Consider the following 7087-nt stretch of genomic DNA (forward strand, 5'->3'; position numbering starts at 1 on the left):
CAATTTAAGGCCTTGTATGTGTTTGTCCTTTCTATGTTGTTCCAGCCTCAGAACATCAGTTCTCTCTTATTAATTCTGTATTTATTTCTGTATTAATTCTGTATTTCTGTGTCAACTACATGCCCCGGAACCCTCCAGCGGATGACGCGAAAAATGCCATAACTGCTGCCACCTGAACGCGAGCGCTCGATGTTATGTCTTTTCGTAGAGTGCTGACTCTGGGGAATATCCTGCGATGCAGATATAAGATATTTCATAGCAGACGACAAGACGAAGACACGGACCGCATCGTCTGCTACGCGAGTACCCGCTGCTTCAACACCGTACGAACGTACAACGTAACAGGCGGCGGAACTTTTTCTCCAGTTGTATTTTTTTTTTCTTCTTTACACTAGAATATTCCATGGGGATGCCCCTCGTGCGAATACCCGGTAAAGGTGTGCTACCATGCAGTCACTGACATATCCCAAGCAGCACAGTGTACTGAAAGTCGAGTGCAATAGGTGTGGACGGGTAGGTGGAAGACTTTGAACAGACTCGTGAAACTAGAGAGCATTGATATGACTCATAACGTCCACCATAGTTGGGCTCGTCTTTCAGTACATTGTGCTGTTTGAAGAACCTGGGATAAGTATCACGGGTTCTCCCTTGGGGTACCTTTGGTCCCCTTGGGAGACCCTTGGTGCTCCCGGGGTACCTTGTTGTATCCTTGGCACTCGAAGGCCTGTCTAACGTGTCCCACGATAGTAGCATGCAATCAAGTTGGCGTACGGACCAACTGGGCAACACAACTGGGACAAGAGGAGCATTCCTCTTGGTTCGGATTGTGCTGCTACATTGCTGCTGCTTGCTACAGTGCTGCTGCATTGTGCTGCTTGGACCCAAGCAGCACAATGTACTGAAAGTCGAGTGCAATAGGGGTGGACGGATATGTGGAAGGCCTTGAGCAGACGCTTGAGACTAAAGAATATTGATACACATACCGTCCACCCCAATTGCACTCGACTTCCAGCACATTGTGCTGCTTGGGAACAATGTACTGAAACATTGAAACGACCAGAGTATACATTGAAACATTGAAAAGACAGACTATAGCCTGTGATGTGGTCGGGCCCTATAGCTATCGTTAGCAACTAAGGTCCTAAATTTTCCGAACTAACTCAGATTGTGGTCATTTTGCAGTGTGCTGAGACAGGTTTTGTACGGGTGTAGATACACTGCATAACGCGCAACCTGAAACCAAATCAGAAAATGTTCCTGACTTGGCGCCTTGTGGTGCTCTTAGCTGTGTTGATGCCTGTGGTCATGGATTCTTCTGATTCTAACCAACAGAAAGAGTGGACGCCACGTAGCTTCTCGGTAAGGTGAACTTTTAGCTCAATGTGCGCATGTCTTCTAACTGTTCTACTCTTGTTTCGATGACAAAGAACCGAAGATGCGCGCCAAACCTGCGTTTTAAATATTTCAATAAGCACACAAAAGTTTGAAGGGTGATGATGATGATGATGATAGGAGGGAAAAAAGTGGAGATGTGAGCCCGCTCACTGCTGACAAGCTACTCGACGTCTAGTAAAGAAAACAGAAGACGGGAAAGACTACTGTATTTCTTCTCAACTCTATAAGTACCACGTACGTGTCACGGATCTTTGGCAAGAGGGGCACCCCTCGCCTGGACAAAGGGCGCTACAGCACTTCCGGAACAGTTAACGTCAAAAGTTCCACACTGCGTTAGCTTCTTCTTGCGATTGTTCCCATGTTCCCCCCAAGGGCGGTGCTTAGCAGCAAGGACAGGGATCTTACACTGTGAAAGATAAGAGTAGTCGTAACATCATACAAGAAGACGGAATGTCGAAGCGCGATATTATTCTATTTTGGAGAGCGAAAAAGTGAGAAAACAGAGGCTGAAGTGCTGCCTGAAGTGACAGATGACGTCCCAGTGTCGTCATCTTCACGGGACTGCCGCAGAGCGAGTAAATGAATGTCACAGAGTGAAGACCGCATTTCACGCGCTGTTGTAAGAGTCCCAGGTACATAATTGGTGCGCATGCATGAAAATACTTTGAAGCAAACCGTCAACCGTGATATATCGAGTGATATAAAATCTTGCGCCATACTAGGGCACAATTTGCGAAGAAAGATGCGCTAACTGTTTCTTACTCTGTGTGGCTGAAAAATTGCTACTTGCTCTGAGTTATACAGCCTTATGTCGTTCAAATTGACCAAGGGCACATATTTACGTAGACTGTTGCATTCAGGAGACCATTCGCGAAGTTTAGTGACAATTTGCAGTCCTGGGGAGTAAATGTCGGGACTAAATGTCGGGTTAGGGGACTAAAATGGGGAGTAATTGCACACTAGGGGAGTAGAAGCTGCAATTCCTCCCCGTTTTACTCCTTTTTTTCTTAGAGTGTACGCGTTAACGGTTAGCGATTCGCAGAACTTTCATGGTGCGCGCACACGTGTAGGGCCGCGGTGTGCAGACCTGGGCAAACTATTAGGGCTACCATCTGCCGTAAAGAGTAAAAAAAAAAGAAAGAAGGAATAATAATAATACGAAGTGATATAACGACTTCACGGAGAAACGCAGCAACCCACAATGAACTTGCAAACACCGATGAACCTGCGGAAAAGGTAACAAGAAAATCTTTTAAGATTGTAAACTGGTGAAACATATTGAACATGCAGAAAGGAAGCATTGGAGGTACACGTTACGACTCAGTTTGATTTTGGCTATGCTGCGAGTATACATGAGATAAGCTTATCACGAATAACTATAGTGTTTCACAAAGATAAATTGATCAGTGTAGGTGTTAACACAAACTTTATTGACAGAGTAACAGCGAAGTCATATCAGTTACATAACCCAACACGTGATCCTTTAGAAAATCGACCTGGATTTTCAATTTCGATCAATTTCAGATCGATCTTCAATTTGTCGTTATTCCATAATGCATTGTTTCGGTGGTGGTGGTGGTGATGGTGAAAGGGCTTGCCGTTGTCGGCCTCACGTATGTGGGCAACGTCACGACTGACGCCCTGGGGAAGTGTGCGTCCTGGGCCGACTTCTAGGGGAACTGTGCCGACATATGTCTGAAAGCGTCTGAGGAAAACCCAGGAAAAACCCCAGACAGCACAGCCGGCACCGGGATTCGAACCCAGGTACCTCCCAGTCTCGACGCCAGTTTCGGCCAGTGATTCGCCCCGAGCTCTTGCGCGAGCCTATACCAAATCGGCTTTGGAGCGCGCGAACTATAAATACAACGATAAGGATCGCTATGTGAAAGTTCAAGCTCGGGGCCCAGGGCCATTCAGCGTCACCTTCGCAGTGTACAGGCGGTGAATGATTTCATCGTCAAACAGCGCACGTGCAGTTGCAATACTTCTCACATGCCACAACAGTGGCAAACACAAGCGGGCTAGCGTATAAGTGCGCCAAAGGTTGGTTTACACTGCCGCGTTTACGTTTGCGCTTGCGGCGAATCGTCGCCATGGCAACACAGCCCGCCTCTCCGCAAACTCAGTACGTAAGCGGAACGGAAGGAGCTGAGCCAACTCCAACTTCTCCATGCAAGCACCGCAAGCCAAGTGCCCAATAGCAGGAGAGGATATAGCGCATGCGCATTCTATGCGTGGGGAGCTCACGGTATCTGCGGCGTTTCCCTTTTCTCCCTGGAGGGTGCGTTGTGAACGGCGCTCGTTCATTGGAGGAACGTAACGGCCCAACGCAGTGATGTGAACGGCGACTGCGAAACCGACAACGTGAACCTGTTCCGCGACGAAAACACATAAACGCAAGCGTAAAACGCAGCAGTGTGAACCAGAGTCTCGAAGACAGCGCACGCGCGCTGGGCGCATGTTGCATACGGCGCTGGCGTAGTGCGAGTGACACTAATTTCTTGCGTAAGCGCAGGGTTACAACGCCATTGCACGAACACGATGACACATTACACGACTCCTGGTGGTCAGCGTGACGGACGAGGGAGGATTGCTCCTTTATTGCTCTATTGCTTTATTGCTGCTTGATTGCTTTATAGCCTCCTCATTGCTCCTTTAATCTCAAGGAGGAGGATTGAAATGTAGCCTAAGAACACACTAAATAAAAGCAGCCAAAAAGAACATGGGCACAGAGGGAGACACCACTTCTTCTTGGGCTTCTTTTTTTGCTGCTTTTGTTTAGTGTGATCGTGTATCAATTATCCCGCATCGCAACTGTTGTGTACCTGAGCATATGAGAGATCGATCAATATCAGCTCGTCCTCCCCGACGTCGAAGCGTAGAAACGTACTCTCACGTGCTCAAATTTCAGCGAACGTTACAGGAGCAAGAAGACACAGACACGACCTGTTCCCAGATGAAAGCTGGACTTTCTGTAAGCGCTAGGCAACCAAAATTGTTTGACGTATAGGCAGGATATATCTGAATTTGGAGTGAAGACAAAAGGACGGACGAACGTACAACACCGTATAGTGTCCTGCGTTGTTCTTTTGTTGGTTCGTCCCCCCGAAACTCTACATAAATTCAAACGGCCGAACGAGCAATATAAACGATACGCAAAGGAAAACGATATATAAACGAACGAGCAACGGTAAAAACAGCATTTCAGCCTCACCAACACGCAAGCCATGATCTGCCGTCAACTGTCTTCTTTCACCTACGTCATGTTTACACCAATGGGCTCGCATCATCATTTTATGCTCAAAATTATTTACTCGGCGGCACTTTGAGTCAAGAAAATGCTATCGAGACATCCACGTAAAACACAATCTTTTGCGGTGGCGACTGCAATTCTGAAGGAACAGAAACGACTTCAGCCAAGCATGAGCCTTCGGAGTTCTTGTGTGAGTACGCCGCAGCATACGCACCTTTCTTTTATTTATTTTTTAAGGTATTCCTTAATTGCCTCTGTTAACACTAACGAAAAAAAGTTCCGATGATATGGTTATATGTGCCAATTATCTCTCCGATTATCTATGCGTACCAATTATCTCAATCTTGACACGATTGCGAATTGGGCATTCCCACCTAACGCATAATTATCTGCTTCGGGCCGAGGAACAACCGGTCTGTCAACACTGTAGTGAACCACTGACCGTACTGCATATTCTTATCAGTTGTCCCTTGTATGACCGCCACCGCATCACTCATTTTTCGATATTTTATCGATATCACTTACCATATCATCCATCTCTTTTACTAGGTGACGATGGGATTGTCTCTTATGACAGTATCCTTGGTTTTTTAGACTCTACAAAGTTGATAAAATACATCTAGTCCTGTAATGAAATGAATTTCCCAGGTAGTGACAGTTTTCAAGTAATAGCATTTACGTTTTTACCATGCTTTTTATGAGAACAGAAGCTTTTATATTGGTCAACATCGTAAACATTCATAGTCATTAAGTCATTGATTTGGCGCTCTTTGGCCCAAGACCGGCGTCGGGAAATTGGCGCCCCCATCGCCCGGCAGCAGCCGCAGTAGCCCCCTCCTGCATTCACGGTTGGGTCGCCGCAGGAGGGAGACCCCCACGTATAGCTGTGCGTGGCTTTCCCGTGTCTGGGGAAAGGGGGATCCTGGCGGTTGAGTGGACCCGGAGGTTGTTTTGGACCCTTCGGGGCCCCTCTGGGAAAGCAACACACCGCTTTGGCCCCTGCTTCCCATAGTCGGGTAGTCCTGGAAGGCCCGGCCAGGATTATTCAGCTAGTCGCCATCTACCTTTTCATTACTTTTTCTTTCTCCACTCCTTCACTGTCTTCCTTTTCCTCCCTTCACCTTCTTTGGCGGCAAGGGTCAACCTTGGGCAGTCTTTTCACTCTCCAGAAGCTGCACTAGGGTATAGTGCAGAGGTAGGTGTTAGCGTGCGGGGCACGTTCCCCAAGTTGGGCTCCATGGTGGGCGACACGCCTGCTGCACTGAACAATAATATCTTCTTACATGGATAACCACCACTCTAAAAAAACTGATCGGCGCCTAAAACGGAGCCGCACCGAGAGACCTGAACCGAATCTGCTTGATCTGTCTCCAGACCCTTGGTTTCCGAAGTTCCTAATAATTCAGTCTAAGGAAGAGGGAAAGCCACTTGCTAAAATTTCTCCTTTTGTTGTGGCGAAGGAACTCGAAAAAGTAATCGGCAAATCTTACAACGCAAGAAAACTGAATGCAGGGGATATCCAGGTCGAAGTACAGAACAAACATCAAAGCACGGCACTACAGACACTGTCAAACATCGGGAACATACCTGTAAATGTTAACGTACACCGCACACTGAACATAACCAAAGGTGTAATATCAGAAGATGAACTCATCGAATGCACAGAATCTGAGATTGAAGATGGACTGAGTGAGCAGGGCGTGGTCTCTGCAAAACGGATCATTATGAGGAGGGATGGTAAGGAAATCCCAACCAAGCACATTATTCTTTCTTTTCAACTACATGCGTTACCTTCTAATATAAAGGCTGGTTACCTCAGTTGCAATGTCAGACCATACATTCCAAACCCAAGACGTTGTTTCAAGTGCCAGCATTTTGGGCACAGTTCGCTTGTCTGCCGCGGACACTCCACCTGCCCAAAGTGCTCTGGCAAAGACCATTCGCCAGAGACTTGCAGCAATGAGTACCGTTGTGCCAACTGCCAGGGCAACCACCCGGTGTACTCTCGATCGTGTCCACGTTGGAAAGAAGAAAAAGAAATCATAAAGATCAAAACCGTACAAAACATTCCTTACAGAGCTGCAAAGACACAATACGAATTTCAAATCAAAGGATCTTTCTCCGAAGTGGTGCGCAGGGGAGTGGCACCACCAAGGAAATCTGTGGAAACTCAAACCTGCTCGCAGGTCTCTGAGTTCCCACCCTACACTCCCCAACAGGAGGCTGGAGACACTCAGGTGACTCCTGCAGTTACGGAGGCCAGCCGTTCAACTGGCCACAAAGAAACAGCCATGGCCTCCTCTAAGGTCGATGGCACACAATCAGTTTGGGACGGGGTCGTAAAAACCCCTTCCCAAAGAGGCACCCAAAGTATGGAGGTCGATGATGATGACTGCATGTCGCAGAAGTCATCGTCGAGCCTCCCCAGCCTTCCTTCAC

General features: G+C 47.4%; 1 long non-coding RNA gene across 1 annotated transcript; it reads right to left on the minus strand.

The window, feature by feature from the left end:
* Positions 1-5719: 5719 nt before the first annotated feature.
* LOC135375171 (uncharacterized) lies at positions 5720-6739 on the minus strand. The gene is made up of 3 exons (XR_010417177.1): positions 6463-6739; positions 6236-6355; positions 5720-5909 (listed from the first exon to the last, which is right to left on the minus strand). It is a non-coding gene; the product is annotated as an uncharacterized LOC135375171 (long non-coding RNA).
* Positions 6740-7087: the final 348 nt, after the last annotated feature.

This window comes from Ornithodoros turicata, unplaced genomic scaffold (assembly GCF_037126465.1).
Source record: "Ornithodoros turicata isolate Travis unplaced genomic scaffold, ASM3712646v1 ctg00000838.1, whole genome shotgun sequence".
NCBI classification, from domain to species: Eukaryota; Metazoa; Arthropoda; class Arachnida; order Ixodida; family Argasidae; genus Ornithodoros; species Ornithodoros turicata.